Raw genomic sequence first — 15,381 nt, 5'->3', positions numbered from 1 at the left:
TCTTATCTCTAGGATCTCCAACACTCCAACACTCTCACTCTCTCCGATACACTGACTGACTGACTCTCTCTCACACACAGACTGATATGTTGCTGGGCAGAATAAGTAGATAGGCAGGACACGCCTCCTCCTCTCTGGAGAGTCAGCAAAGACCATCAGGAGATGATCAGGAGATTCTTGGGTATGGGAGGGGTGAAATCTCCTCAGTCCCACCTTTGCTCTAGGGCAACAGGCCATTTTAATTCACTTTAGTTATGCAAACCTACATTTATGGTATGTGCTTGAATCCCTCCCATAAAGTAGTGACAGTCTGGAGACTGTGTGGCAGTGGCTCAATGCAGAGATTTGTTTTGTCAATTGGTCCTACCGTGTGCAGAGAGTTTTCTTGCCAACTTTGTGCAGAACTGCACAGTAGACTTTCCACATGGGGAACTTCCCAATTTGGATGATTTATCAGTGCCCTAATCATTGCTTTTCTGCTTTAGGCTAGAAGTGAAAAAGGAGCTCTAACTGCAGATTTCTAAGACCCTGTAGCCAAATGGGCAGTTGCATTCCTCCCAGCTTCAGAGAAGGGGAGTGATTTGCAGTGAGACCATTGTGTGTGGGAAAAGCGTTAAATACCCCCTCACTGTACTGCAGATAATGATTGCCCAAGCTGCAGGGAGAGGGGCTGGGAGGGAGAAAAACAGATATACAGGCAATACATTTTGGGAAGGGAAGGGTAGAAGTGATAGAGTTTACTAGTCCTAGAAAGGAGAGATTATAGAGAAGGAAATGGCTAGCTAGAGCACAATAGTGGTTGAGCAATTTATACAGATGATGGATCATTTACACCTGGGAAAATTACACAGCTGTTCCATTAAGTTTTTCAAAAAAGCTATGGAGAAGATTGGAAGCAGGATGGGGAAGAAGAGGGAGACATTTTGTTTATTAACTCTCTTCATGTAAGCATAACTACGGTACTTCCTCTACAGATATTATACTCATGGGTTAGAGGGCTTTCTCTGCTGATTGCAACTTTGCCAACTCCTGGTTAGGGTCCTAAATCTCTGGGCCAGATAGTCCTCATTTCCAGCACACTCTGGAGCAGCTGCTTCTCTGGGATGGGAAAGACCCAAGTAAGTGATTCTTTTAGAGGTTGAGGCTGTGGAAAGTTGGTTAGAGCATGGTGCTGATAATGCCAAGGTTGCAGGTTTGATTCCCATTTGGGACAGCTACATATTCCTGCTTTGCAGGGGGTTGGACTAGATGATCCTCAGGGCCCCTTCCAACTCTACAATTACATAATTCTATGAAAGGGAGAACAAATCTTATTTTGGCTTCTCTTCCAGGCATATTCCTCCCTCTAGGTCTTAGCTCCAGTCCAGAGGTTTCAGGCGCAGCACAGAGATGTTTGCAAAAGAGCTTTCAAGCAGGCTTACACTAAGTTTTGGCTGCGTGCGCACCTGTTACCCTCAGGATAAGTGGTGCACACAGCCAGTGCAGAATAAAACCCTGTCCCTGCCTATCGGCTAACATCAACCTCCCCCCCCCCCGACATCAGCTGAGTGGCATGTGGGTGTGGGTTTTTTTAAGGCATTACAGACCAAATGTGACAACCTGTCCAGCCAAGATTGTTTCACAGGCTGATGGTGTCCAACCCCTGCAGTACAGAATACATCTGCTGTGAAGATTATATGGGTGAAATGGGAAAAGGCAAGAGATTTAGAAATGAGGTGAAGTGTAGGGCATAGAGGAGAGGCGAGTCAGAAGGCAAAAGAGAGATGGGCAAACTTCTCCCACCATAACAATGAGTTGGCAGGTGCTATTTCTTTATAATACTATGGAGAAATGGCACCTGCCAATGCAATGAATTTGGAGAAAAAAGGAACATGGGAGATAACTGGTACAGATGAATAGAGTGTGATGGCAAATTCACAGTATGTCGAAAGTATAATAGCACAGTTTAAGCTCCCACCCAGGCAGGAGACTGTGAGACTTCCCAGGAGCTCACCAGAGCCCATTTATTAGGCCTCTTTTGTTCTCATGCTATATGCCTGGAAAGTCATAACAGAAAAGCATCCCTATAAACAATGACAGCAATGGGCTAGGAGCTTTATATACCGTACGCATCTTCGCCTCTTCCCTTACTTTTCATACTTTGCCAATGCTAAGTTACCTTAAACCTTTAAATAGTTTTAAAAGAGAATGTGTAGCCACTCTGGAAAAGTGGTGATGGCACAGACATTGTCCTAGGCCACCTTTCACTAAGAATGAGAATGAGGAGGCAGAGAGGGAGGTGGAGGTTTGCTGCCATTGTGTTAGCAGTAGCATAGCACTGAAACTAAAGGGTGTGGAGAGCTGGGGTGTAAGGAAAGCAAGTGGAGTCCAGGAAATGCTAAATTGTTGCCCTACTTTAGAGAAACTATTGCATCAGTTTCTCTAACAGGTGGGCTAGTGTTGCCTACATTGAAATAGTTAGTACCTGTTGTTTGTGCTCCTGTATCCACAACCTGAGCCTTCTGTTGCAGTTTCCTTCTTTAAAGAATGTGGCCATTATCTCAGTTGCTCGCAAGCACTTTAAAAAGCCAAACCAATTAATTTTGAAGTCCTGGCATAAAGTCCCAGTTGTTGGGACCCCATTCCTTTTGAAATTAATTAAACTCCTCTTTTAGCAGCTGCGGATCATTTCTAATTCTGCTTCTTATTTTTGATCAGCCCCTGTTTGTAATAATCCAGTCTATCTCGCAGTCTTTTGTCTAAATAACCTCACACTTGAGAGAAAAATCTAGATCCCAATCTGGGCTTTGAGCAACTATGCTCAGCTGCTCAACGGGGGGCATCTGGCAAATTGATGAGTGTGGCTCAGCCACTTCAGTGTGTCATTCATCAAACATTCCTGGAAAAACTGTGACCAGCTACAATGGCTGTTTACGGACAGAGAGTCACTTCTGAGAGATGAACTCTCATTGCTGCTTGGGGAGTTAATAAGCCTCTAACATTCCCATCACACTGATTAACTGTTCACTTTGGGGAGTGGACAGGTCCTTCCATGATGGAAGTTTAGGCGGAAGGTAAGGAAGTTGGTAAGATTTGAGATGGGCTTATCTCTGTTCCTCTTAGTGCTCAGGAAGATTCAGAATTTCAGTTGCATTTCAGGGTAAAGAGAACCACAAAAACCCTCTAAGAGATTCAGGTTGCAACCATGTACCCTCTTACTGGGAAAAAGCCCTACTGAACCCCATTGAGTAGACATGTCCATGATTGCACTGTCAGTTACATTTGTCTCTTGGTGCAACACTCACCCTGGTGTGGCCAGATGTAACAAAGGACTGGATTATCCAACCATTAATTCCTATGGTAACAAACCATCTGTACTTTGCCAACTCTTTAGTATTGCAGAAGCCTTTCTTTCCTGCCTGCTGGCTCCCCATAGGCATCTGACGGGGCATTGTGAGGACAGGATACTGGACTGGATGAGTCTGGTCTGATCCAGCAGGGTTCTTCTTATGTTCAGATCTGGCAGACTAAGCTTGTCCTGCAGACATGACTTTTTAGACTTTTTCTTTTTTTACAAATGGATTCATTGATTCGCAGTGTCTTTCTCAAAATCCCATTGAGTACAACCCTAGCCTCATGACAATATCTTTGATATAAGTTAGTTTCAGAGGTGCCTTTTGGTCCAAAGTTAGCCAGTGTGCTTCTTGGCCAAACATGGGTTTGGATTCAAACCATGTCCATGTCTGTACAGTCCCTTCAGTGTATTGCTTGACCTGCTGTGCTAATTAGAACTATGATAGACCTACAGTGAAGTTAAATGTTGCATGTTCCTCCAAGAGGACTCATAAAATTCAGTGGATTTAATAAAATCTTTAAAAAGGAAATTATGAAATAAAAAAGCATTTGATTTAACAGAATAGTTAAACCATTTGCAGGTTAACACAAATGGAAGAAGCATGGGAATTCCAAGTTAAGACATGTTTGCACCATATAAACAGTAAACACTACACTATATATTTTTTGCATATTGTGCTACTATACAACTCGTCTGTACAGTGGTACCTCAGGTTAAGTACTTAATTCGTTCCAGAGGTCCGTTCTTAACCTGAAACTGTTCTTAACCTGAAGCACCACTTTAGCTAATGGGGCCTCCTGCTGCCGCCGCGCCGCCGGAGCCCAATTTCTGTTCTCATCCTGAAGCAAAGTTCTTAACCCAAGGTACTATTTCTGGGTTAGCAGAGTGTGTAACCTGAAGTGTATGTAACCTGAAGTGTATGTAACCCGAGGTACCACTGTATGTTGCTATTTATTGTATTGATTATTATATTTCATTGATACTGCCCCGGTTTGTATGTCACAGTGAACCAAAGATCTTTAATACGAGAATCATAGAATTGTAGAGCAGGAAGGGACTCCAACCCCCTGAAATGCAGCAATCTCAGTTAAAGCATCCAAACATAGATCTATAAAGAGAAAATATATTTGACATGTGAGCATAACATTTGATAGCATATTGCCTGAAAAGAATTCTTTCGGTTGAACAACATGCTTGGGCATATCGGGGGGGGGGGCGCTACTTTGATGTGAAAGCTGTTTGACTTCAGGTTGTTGGGGGGCAAAGTTCACAAATGGTGTTTGTGTATTTAGAAAGAAATTAGCATGGGAGCATCATGCTTGAAAGTATCCTACAGAAAGGAAGGTTGGCACTGTGCACAGTACTAGGAGTGTCAGAACAGTCTTCTCTTGTTAGGGTTATAGGACTTATTTCAAAACATTGGAGGCAGTTTTCAGAAATGCTTTGAGTCTCCATGAATCCAAAGAATAACCACTGCCAGCTGTGTGTGATAACTAGATGCTTAACACATGCTGATCCAAGGCATGTGGCACAGAATGAGGAGAAAGGGGGTATAAGTTCTGAGGAGGCTGATTTGATTGTAGATCTCATGATTTGCTAGGCTTGTGACTAAAATGGAAGGAATTATAAACAACTACAGTGGTACCTTGGTTTAAGAACAGTCCAGTTTAAGAATGATTTGGTTTACAAACTCCACAAAACCGGAAATAGTGTCTTGGTTTGAGAACTTTACCTCAGTCTAAGAACGGAATCCAAATGGTGGAAGGGCACCAGGGGCGGGAGGCCTCATTAGGGAAAGCGTGCCTCGGTTTAAGAATGGTTTTGGTTTAAGAACGGACTTCTGGGAAGGATTTAAGTTCGTAAACCAAGGTACCACTGTATCGCAAACAATAGAACATCTCAATAAATACTGTCAGCTTTACAGGAAGCATGAAAGAGTTGAAGTTTCTTACTGGAACCATAAAGAGGAATTAAAAGTATGTGCCATGGTTTGTTTTTTAATGACAGAATTGTACTATGAGACCTAAGGAAAGAAATAACTAAGTACATAAGTTGTTTGGGAACTGAGCTATGTAAAAGAAGAGCTGGGAAAGCTGTTTATTGTGCTAAACAAGATACAGTCATGTACCAGATGTCATAACTTCAGGGATAAGAAAATCAATTACCAGTATGTACAAAGTAATGTTCTGTAAAAAGGGAGAGATGAAATAATAGCAGGAACCATTTCTTGATCGGGTGCAAGGAGCAGAAGCAGTTCTGGACATTGTTTATTCTAACTAGACACATTTTGTTTGAAGAAATTGTGCAGTGTGAAATAAGTTTTTGTGTAATTGGGATATGTGGTTTAATAAGCAGCTAGGCTGTTTCTTAAAAAGAGGCAAACGGCATTCAGACAAACTGAAGCACAGTCAGATATAATGGTAAGATTAAGTTTGTGCCCTGGACAGTGTTGTAAATAATGCATTAATTCCTTATTACAGGCAACAACCACACAGTTTTGAGCAGTTATTTTGTGATGATCCTCCATTAAACCCTAGTATACCATAGCAGGAAATATAAACAGAACCTTGACTGTATTTTACAAGGACCATAATCATTCTGGGCAAATCCTAGTCACCACAGTTATAATGGGGTGGGGTGGGTGGTGGCTCAGCAACTTCTCAACTTTTGGGGGAGAGGGCATATTGGTGTCTAACTATGGGGACAGAAAATATTCTTGTCCCTAAAGAATTATAGGGAGGGGGGGCCTATTAGTTCTGTGTTTTCCCTTAGTTCCTGTGTGTTTCTCTTTATAAATTTCCCCAATTTCAACTTTCTATTGCTATTTTTCTTTCCCTCTCTCCTTTCCTGTTCTCTTCTGGTTGTAAAAAGGTTCGGGGGCGCAGAGGAGGCGTCATGCACAGGTAGCTTCCACAGTAGGGGGGGGAGAGCTGAGAATATATCCTGGTTCTGGGGAACACCTGCAGAGAATGGAATTCTTAGAGCAGCAGCTCTTTTGAATAATAAAAGTTGCATGTTCACTAAAGTGTGTTCCACACTTCGGTCTCTTGTGGCATCACTTTTTAAAGTTTTCAGCTGTAAACGCTATGATTTCCTTTCCCCAACCCTTAAACAATGATGTATAATGGCTCCACCTAGTGGCAGCAACTACAGAATAGCTTCCCATATCACTTGAGCCATTCTTGCCATGATGATGCTCTTAACTGCTCTTTAAGCAGTCTCATTTAAGGGATGCTTCACATTGCACAATTTACTTTATATAAATCAGTCTCCATTTAGAATAAAAACCCAGCTCACTCAAAATAATTCAGGCGTGATCAAATGTTTTGTGGCTTGGTTTGGTTTTTTACCAGGAGGACACTGATAAACAGCTGAGATAAATTTATGTACTAACTTTAAATTTATATCCCACCTACCTTCCATCACAGAACCCACATAACAGAAAAGTGATTGGAAGAATGTTGAAAGGCAGAGGAATGTGATGGGATTTTGGATGGAGTTAGAGTGAATGATTGTGGAGAATCATAGTTGAAGAGTGGCCAGAGAATGAGAATGAGATGTGAGGTTGTTGGCATCTGTCAAGAGACAATGGAGTGCACCTCTAGGGGTGGAAAATGGCTGCATTTTCAGCACTGAAGTGACCTCCCCAGGGTGCAGTCCTGGGCAGTGTGTCTGGGGGTCCTGGGCTGCCCTGACAACAAGATCCCCTTCTTAGCCCCGCTGTAGTGGTAGGAAGGAAATCAGAACAATATGTTTGGCACCAGCTTGGCTGTAGGGGTTGCCTACATCTAACCATCTTAGGGACTCCACTCTGGATTTCTGTACAGTTTATTCCTTAGTCTTCTCTCAAAGTTCCCCCGCAAGGCAGTGGAAGTTTAGGATCAGAGTGTTCCTTCTCTTAGGTAGGCTACCGTCCCAAATTGACAAGCCCCATCTGCTCCTCACTTCCCTCTACATCTGCCATAGCGTGTCTTCGCTCACCAAGGCTACCCTCACTTGGTTTAACTGGCAAGTTGAAGCCTTTTCCTGGGGTGTGGCTGCTGTTGCATGCTGACATCTTCTAGGAGCCACAGGTGAGAGCTGAGTGTAGGAGAGGGAATGAAAACATGGCTAGGGGGCATATCTGGAATTTTGAGAAACTCCTGTGGGTTCCAGTCACAAAACAGCAGCTGTTAGGGTGTGGAATTACACAATATGGGTTCTGTGGAGAGCATGGGATAATGGCTGCCACAGTTGAAAGAGCAGAACAAGAGACAGGACCACAAAATGGTGGGGGTATCCCCCCCTGCATCAGCTGCCCATCAGTGGGGGACAGCCACCTACATTAGTCACTGCCACACTCACTGAGAAAAGATCTTCATACGCCTCCTCTGTTCAGAATAGATGGGAGGCTGGGTGTCCAATTGTGGCATGAAGTGAACAGTGGGCAGGTTTAAGGGTATGTGATTAAGAGGCTGAGCTGAACCAGTGCAAACAGGAACTGAGCAGGAAGGGCTAAAAGTCTCCTGTCCATTGAAATTTTAGGGGATGTTTACTGAGACCTTTAGCAGGTGTCACAGGAGCTGCAGGAGGGCACACTGAGACCCATGCATGTCACATTAGTGAACTCTGCATTAGGATAGTAGAACTCTTTATTTTAGTAATCGATATAAATTGATTACTTGTTCTGAGTGTTACATTCCCTAAACAAATGTATGTTTATGTTTTAACTGTGTTCTGGTATGGGTAGCTTCTAGGGCCAGTATATCTCACCTCCCATGTCTTGTGTGGATGTATTCACGCAAGTATGTAGAGGGAGAGTCCTACTGCTCTCTGGAGCTCAGTAGGTGGTGGCAGCAATACATTGAGAAGTTTTTTCCTTAGTGGTGCGGTTTCTGTCTCTTTGCCAGATCTGAAAGGCCTTCCTTTTCTTGTCAATAATGAATTCAGTCTCACTGTCATTCTCATCAAACCAGTCCTGGTGTTTCTTTTAGGGGTGAGCAGAGGGGATCCTAAATAGGACTGCTCAGTCATGGATATAGCTGCTGAGCTGCTCAACTGCCTCATTCCTTGAGTCAGAACAACTGACTCTGTATCCACCGCCCATGTGCCGGTTAAAAGGGGCTTCCAGATTTCATGGTCCTGCCCCCATTACCATTTGCCGATCGCTGTGGGACTTCTGGGGGTTTGGGATGGGTTTTTGGAAGATGCCTATGCATGAATTTGTTTTATGTGTGTAGATCAGTACACACTGACCAATGCAGAGTCTTCGCAGAAAGGCTCTCTTCCAATGGCATGAGTATCACAACAACCAGTAGATTTTTATTCGCTGCAGCCTTCATTCGCCTTCACAACCATTGTAACATGCCACTTGTTATCTTCTGCCTGTTCTGCCATTGAGGACTTCTTGGATCATTCCTTGTCTAGCTCCTTCCCTTTGACCTTACCGCCTTGGGTGACCCTGCTAGGAGTCCTAGACTCCCAACGGCTTTGCTCACAAGGGTCATTGGAACGTACAAGGCCACTCACAATGATGAGGTGGTGATCCAGTGAGTGAGATCCTGATAACAAGGAGTGCCTGGCACAATATTATTGAAGTAGTTTCAATGCTGTAGCATGTGGCACTTTTGAGGGTTAGAAAAATGAAAACAAAAGCAAGCGCTGAATATTATTGGGCTAACCTGATTTTTTTAAATCAGGGGAGTTGAATGGGAGGCAGTGGAAATACATTTTACAGGCCACAGTTAACATGGATAGCAGGGAACAGCTCAGGGACTTCCTGTCAGAGGCTGATAATCTCACCTTAACTATTTACAGAGCTCCACATGAGGTAGATGATGGACTGCTAATGACATAAAAAGTTTCATGTGCCTAAAAATAAATGCCCCACAAGGGTGTTACTTGCTTCATTCTTGTCTTTGAATCTGCATGAACAAAACACACAGAGAAACTTTTGGAATGGGGCTACAGGGAAGTATTTCTGAAGTCTGAATATCTTTTCCCTTTCATGCTCTGACAATTATATCCCTCCAGAAACTCGTTCTTCACACATCAGGGAAAGAAATGAATTTAGTTCACAAGGGGGCACAGCTAATTAAGGTAGAACATCTAGGGTAGGTTCACTGTGATTAATTATAATGTGTAAAGACATAAAATTATGCAAGTCCTGCACTCTTGATTTTTATGCTGTGCCATGCTACAATGAAAGACTGGCTAAAATTAATACAGAGCAGAATAAAGCAGTAATGGTGTATCAAAGTGACACTATCACTGATAGTGTATAATATCCACCCTCTGTGTGCTCCTCAGCTGTGGGTTGTACCACTGGGCTACAGAAGTAGCTTCAATTTGCGGACAGGTTCCAACTTCTGTCTCTTCTTTGGGCCTGGCAGCCATCTGTCATATTTAGAAGTCATTTCCCAATATAGCTTTTGCTTTCCTTATGCTCATATTATAGTAGAGAGAGAAAAAGATCTATATTCCATCATATAATATTTGTTCCTTTGCAAAGCCAGAGTAGAGGCATTCTGGTTGTATTTCAAACAAACCTCTTCGTTACAGAACTTGCTAATGGGAGGAAAAGCCCTACCCACCAGCTATGACCAGCTATGCCTAAAAAAATATGATAGCATGTGGATCATTTCAAAGGCTGTGTTGCTGAACTCTAGGAGAAGTGTATGTGTCAAATAAACGTTTGGGAGAATTCAAAATGCATATAATGCTTGTTGATAACTAAACTTCTAAGCAGTTTACAAGAAATATTGCAATTATCTATCAATAAAAATGGGTAAAAACAAATAATTAAAAACATTTCAAAACAATCAAAATCAGCAGTAAACTAAAAGTAGATTAAAGCACATCAACATTTACATGTCTAGATAGACTTAGTAAAGAAAAAGAAAGAAAGAAAAAGTGAAAGTGCCTGCCTAGTGTCAATAGGAAAGCAGTTGCAAACTGTAATTCATGCCACACCAAAATAAAGATTTCTTGCAAATGTGGGGTGATTATTGTGTGGTACCTAAACAAGTGCCAGTTCCACAGATTGAAGCAGATGAGTGAGCACATATGAAGTAAGGTGATCTTGCAAGTAAATTGGTCCTAAACTGTTAAACGCTTTATATACTGATAGTTACACCTTGAACTCGGCCTGGTAACAAATTGGCAACTGGTCCAAATCTCTGAGCGGACGTATAATATGCTGACAGTGCCTCACTTCAGGCAGTAACCTTGCTGCAGTATTCTCCACTAGTTGCAGTTCCCACCTCAAGTTCAAGGGAAGCCCCATATAGAGTGCATTCCATTAATCCAGTCTTGAAGTCGCCAATGCCTGAACTACTGCGCTCAAGCTCTCCCTGTCCGGGGGTGGTCATAGCTCTTGTACCAGGTACAGCTGGTAAAATACACTTTTAGCCACGGAGGCCTCCAGTGACTAGGTCCAGAAGCACTGCCAGATCATGTACCTGCTCCTTCAAGAGAAGCGCAACCCCATTCAGGGCAGGCAGTTGACTAAGTTCTCAGACATGGGAATCACTCACCCACAGTGGATTCATCCCACCCAAATTTCAGCTCAGCTTATTTTCCTCATGCATCCCACTATTGCCTCCAGTCACTGGTCCAGTCCTTCAAGGCCTCTCCTGAATCAGATGTCTTTTGAGAAATAGTTCTCAGCGTCATCAGCTTCTCAGCCTTTTGGCTAAGAGCAAACACAGCAAATTTGGTCTTACCTCCTCCTGCTGATTACTACTTGGCAGCCTTCATTCTAGAATTGCTTTACGGTTCTCTGGCCTTTACAGAAATAATGGTGCGAAATTATATCTGGAAAGATATGTGCAGATTTCATGGTTGTTATTTGGACACATTTGGAAGCAAAACTAAAGTTCTGGTTAAGCCAAAATCTGGTTTTTAAGATTTATTTAGAAAGCCTACAATTTGATCCTGTGCATTTTGCTCTGAAGTAACTTCCGCTGAGTTCAGTAGGACTGAGTTCCATCAGATCTCCATGTCTATAGAGGGAGCAGCAGATCTGTCCATACAGTGGTACCTTGGTTTACAACCATAATCTGTTCCGGATAATCCAGTTGTAAACCAAAACAGGTTGTAACCCAAGGTGCGCTTTTGCCAATGGGGCCTCAAAAATAAAAATAAAAATGGGTTGTAATCCAAAAAAAGGGACACACACTTCTGGGTTTAACGTGGTTGTAATCCAAAACGCTTGCAAACCAAGGTACCACTGTAATGCCTTCTGGTAGATGTAGATCACTCTTGTGGGGTAATTAATAAAAGAATTCGTTGGATCTCAAGATCCAAAGCATAGGCCTAGACATGCTCTCCAGCAAGAAAGAGACCCCAGCAGAATTTAAAATCACAGAATCAGGCAGCACAATGAAGCGTGGGAATAATAGGCTGTTAAACCTTTTAAATATCCTGTTATTCCGCTTACAGTGCTTCCCCCTCTCTGCTCCTGTTTCAGTGAACAGGCCACACTGTTAGTAAGTTTATATGCTTTACTTACAAAACTCCGAAGTTTACATTCATGTGTTATTCCATGCAGCAACAAGAAGAACACAGGTAGAAAGTATTGGGTTTATAAAATATGGTGAAATAGCTCTAAGCACGCGGTCAGAGCTTATAGAGAGCAAGCTGAGACAGGTCCTAGCTCAGTGAATTCACATGGTGAAAGAGAATGAACAAAGAAGGAAACTTAACTTCCTTCCAGGTGAGGGGCATGACCTAGCTAGGAATATAATTCTATGATCTTAACCCTTAATGCATTTAACTAGCCCTATGCTTGTTAGTTGTATTTGGCTGCAATTTACCACAAATTAGAATATTGGGGAAAATGTGGGAAGGATAGTGCATGCATGTTTCTTAAAACTAGTGCTATTTTTCTAGAAAAAGAGGTTCCGGTACTCGTGATGAATGCCTCCCTTGTTCTCTTATAAGGGCAATGGTGCCCACCTGAGAGGTGCGAGTTCCAGCTGGGGAAAAAAAAGTCCTGCTTAAAACAATTTTAAAATTTGCACTAGAATGCCTTTTCCATTAAGTGTTTTGTGAATATTTCAGTATTTCCTATCATCAGCCAAAAGGCATGATAATAAAATAGTGGTGCCAGGAAATGTAACAGTGAAGGTTCACTGGAAGAAGCACAGAGAAAACATAGGAGGGCCACTAGCTGATGACAACATCACATAGATGCCCCATAGGAAATGAATGAACAAAGTGTGCCTTCACATAGAGTAAGAACACATAGGATTTCAACTAAAGGCCATAAACCAAAGACATTTAGTGTGGGTAAGCCCTGCTGAACTAAACTGGTCTTGCTTAAAAGGAAATGGTTGGTGGAGAAGGACAGAGGAAAACAGCTTGCAAATTCCACTAGAGGGCCTAGCAGATACATGTACTTCTAAATTGCCTTTTCTTCGCCACTGTTTGCTCTTAAATAGCATGGGAGTAGGAAGCAAAGGGAAATAGCTTATTGTAATTCAATATTATTGCTGACCTTTCATATGTTATTGTACATACTTGTGTTTTTTTAAAAAATCTTTAGGAAAAAAGGAAAAAAGAACCCAAATGAATGAAATAAAATTATATATTGAAGCCAATAATGTTTTGCCAGACAAACAGAGCGGCAGGAAGACAAAATAATAATCACAGTCAGAACTGACCCTCTCATCAGGCAGAGACAACCATTTCAGGCATCAGGTGTTGGGGGGCAGAGGTGGCAGCCCCCATCCCCAACCACCTTCTATAGCTTCTCAGCCATTTCCTTCTGCAGGGGGACAGGGCTCTTTGTCCCACAAGGCCTGCCCTGTGCCCACCTGAACTAGCTTGCTGCCCTCGGAAGTAATGGGGAATGCCACCTTGTTGTTGTGCTGAAGTGAAATTCAGCTGTCAGTCATGTCAACTCCTGTACATGGAATTTGGAGGGCACCATCTTGTCCTTCACCCCAGGCAAGGAAATGCATCCATTGGCTTTGGCCACTGTATAATTAAAATAATAATTTTAAAGAGAAAGGAACGAAAGAATGAACATTCTTTCTAAGAAAAAATAACTCTGGAGAGGGTAGTAGGACAGTTCTTTATTGTGAAAGATGTGTAGTTTTCAATTATGTTTGAGGGAACTGAATGGAGAGAAGCTCTGTTTCTGAAGCTGAGTTGGTACTGGAAATGGGATGGACTAGATTCTTTAATTTTGTTGTCAATATATAATTGAACATTCAGTGTAGCTGCAATAATACAGAAGAAATAAACATTGGGAAACGTGACCAGTTCCAGTATAGTTGGTATATAAAACATATCTATGACCATAGCTAATATAAAGGAAATAAATTGAATAAACTGTATATAAAAAAAGATTTCCCATGTATCAAGGTTTAGACTGTAAGCTCCTTGGAATAGGGACCTTGTCTTCTTGCACTCTATAAAGCACCATGCATGCAGGTAGTAGAGAAAAGGGATTTATTTCTTACTAAAAGTGTCCAAGCTCTGGGAATAGCTTCTGGAACACTGATAGAACAAACAAGGTTGGACAGAAGGAAGTTGGACTTATTCCACTGTGAAATGGTGTGAACAAGGCAGAAGCGCAAGCTTTGGCCAATGATTGGGGTGGGGGGAAATGTCACGTCACATACGCGATGCCATGTGCATCACATTTCTGTGATGTCATACGTGTGTGACATCACACACGTGATGCATGTCATGCGTGCATCATTGGGAGGAGACTGAGCTCCTAGCCCAGCACCTTGCAGCACCAATAGCCGTGGCTGCTCCTCTCTCATGCTCAGGAGGAGCCTGCCACTGATGCTGCGCCACATCTGGCTTGGTGTTTGGCTGAGCCCCCTGCTAAACAATATTGAGGGGGTGGAAGAAACCTCAGCCCATAGGAGTTGGCGCGTATGCAACAAGGGGAGATTTGAAGGTGGGGAGGAGAATGGTAGGCAGGAAGAAGAAGGCTTAACCTTTTTTCTGCCCAGCACTTTACCTCTGAAACTGGGTTCCAGATGTTTGCATTATAAAGCAGCTGAGAGGGAGAAGCAAAACCAGTAGCCCAGAAATAGTTTTTGCTTGTTCGTTTGTTATATGTAGGTATTTCTATACTGCCCTTCAGTTCCCAGGATGGCTTACAATTCACGGGTGGGAGCTTGTGGCCCTCGGGATGTTGTTGGACTCCCAATTCCCATCATTCGCAGCCACCATAACCAAAGGTCAGAGATGATGGGAGTTGAAATCCTGCAACATTGGATGGCAGAAGGCCCCTACCCCCACCCTTGCTTTAGCTAAATGGATGGCCAAGGGCATCCTGACGGGCCATTATATTCCAGGCAAAGTTGACTAAAGATCTTGATTAGAATTTTAAGGAATGAGAACTAATGTTGAGAGCTTAAATTGTGCGTGATCCCCACAAGTGGGGAGAGTGCTGTTCAGATCATGCCCTGCTTTCCTCCCTGATTGCAGGTTTCCCATAGGCAACTTGCTTGGCCAGTGTGAAAAAAGGATGCTGGACCTTTGGTTTGACTTAGCAGGGCTCTTTTTATATACTCAGTTTCAGCTTTCCTATGAAACATAGGGGTAATAACACTACAGGCCTGTTGTAAAGATTATTGAGATAACGTAGCTGAAGCAATTAATGCACTAGGTATAAATTATAGGCGTTTTTATTCCTGAGCATACTCCTTTTGCAATGCAATATTGTGCATTTTTACTCAGAAATACCCCCCCCCCCCATATTCCAAGGTGAGAGGGAACATAGGATTGCAACCTCGGAGATCTTTCTTGATTATCCAGTACATTTCACATTAATCCGAACATTTATCATTGCCGAAGTAGTTCTCTTTTAGAGGTAGTGCCTTTTTCTAGCATCAAAACTGCAATTAATCCTCTGTCATTTGGAAAATGATATTCATTGCTGCTACATGTGCTGTGAATATGGCTGCAGGAGCATTGCAGACATCTAACGGATGGTGCCTGGGAGATCACATGCAGTGAGCGACACAACTCATCTATGCCAATGACATCTTGTGAATTTTAAAAAACGCACATCCCAGCTGTGATACTACAGCACATTGGAC

General features: G+C 42.6%; 1 long non-coding RNA gene across 1 annotated transcript in view; it reads left to right on the top strand.

Annotated features, from left to right (window-relative positions):
* Positions 1-15,381, top strand: part of LOC308485914 — a 33,365-nt gene that overhangs the window by 2,726 nt on the left and 15,258 nt on the right. The window lies entirely within an intron of this gene.

The sequence above is a fragment of the Podarcis pityusensis genome (assembly GCF_964106645.2).
Source record: "Podarcis pityusensis genome assembly, chromosome: 9".
NCBI classification, from domain to species: Eukaryota; Metazoa; Chordata; class Lepidosauria; order Squamata; family Lacertidae; genus Podarcis; species Podarcis pityusensis.
The sequence above is the reverse complement of the archived record's forward strand: the minus strand, read 5'-3'. Positions and strand labels throughout refer to the sequence as shown.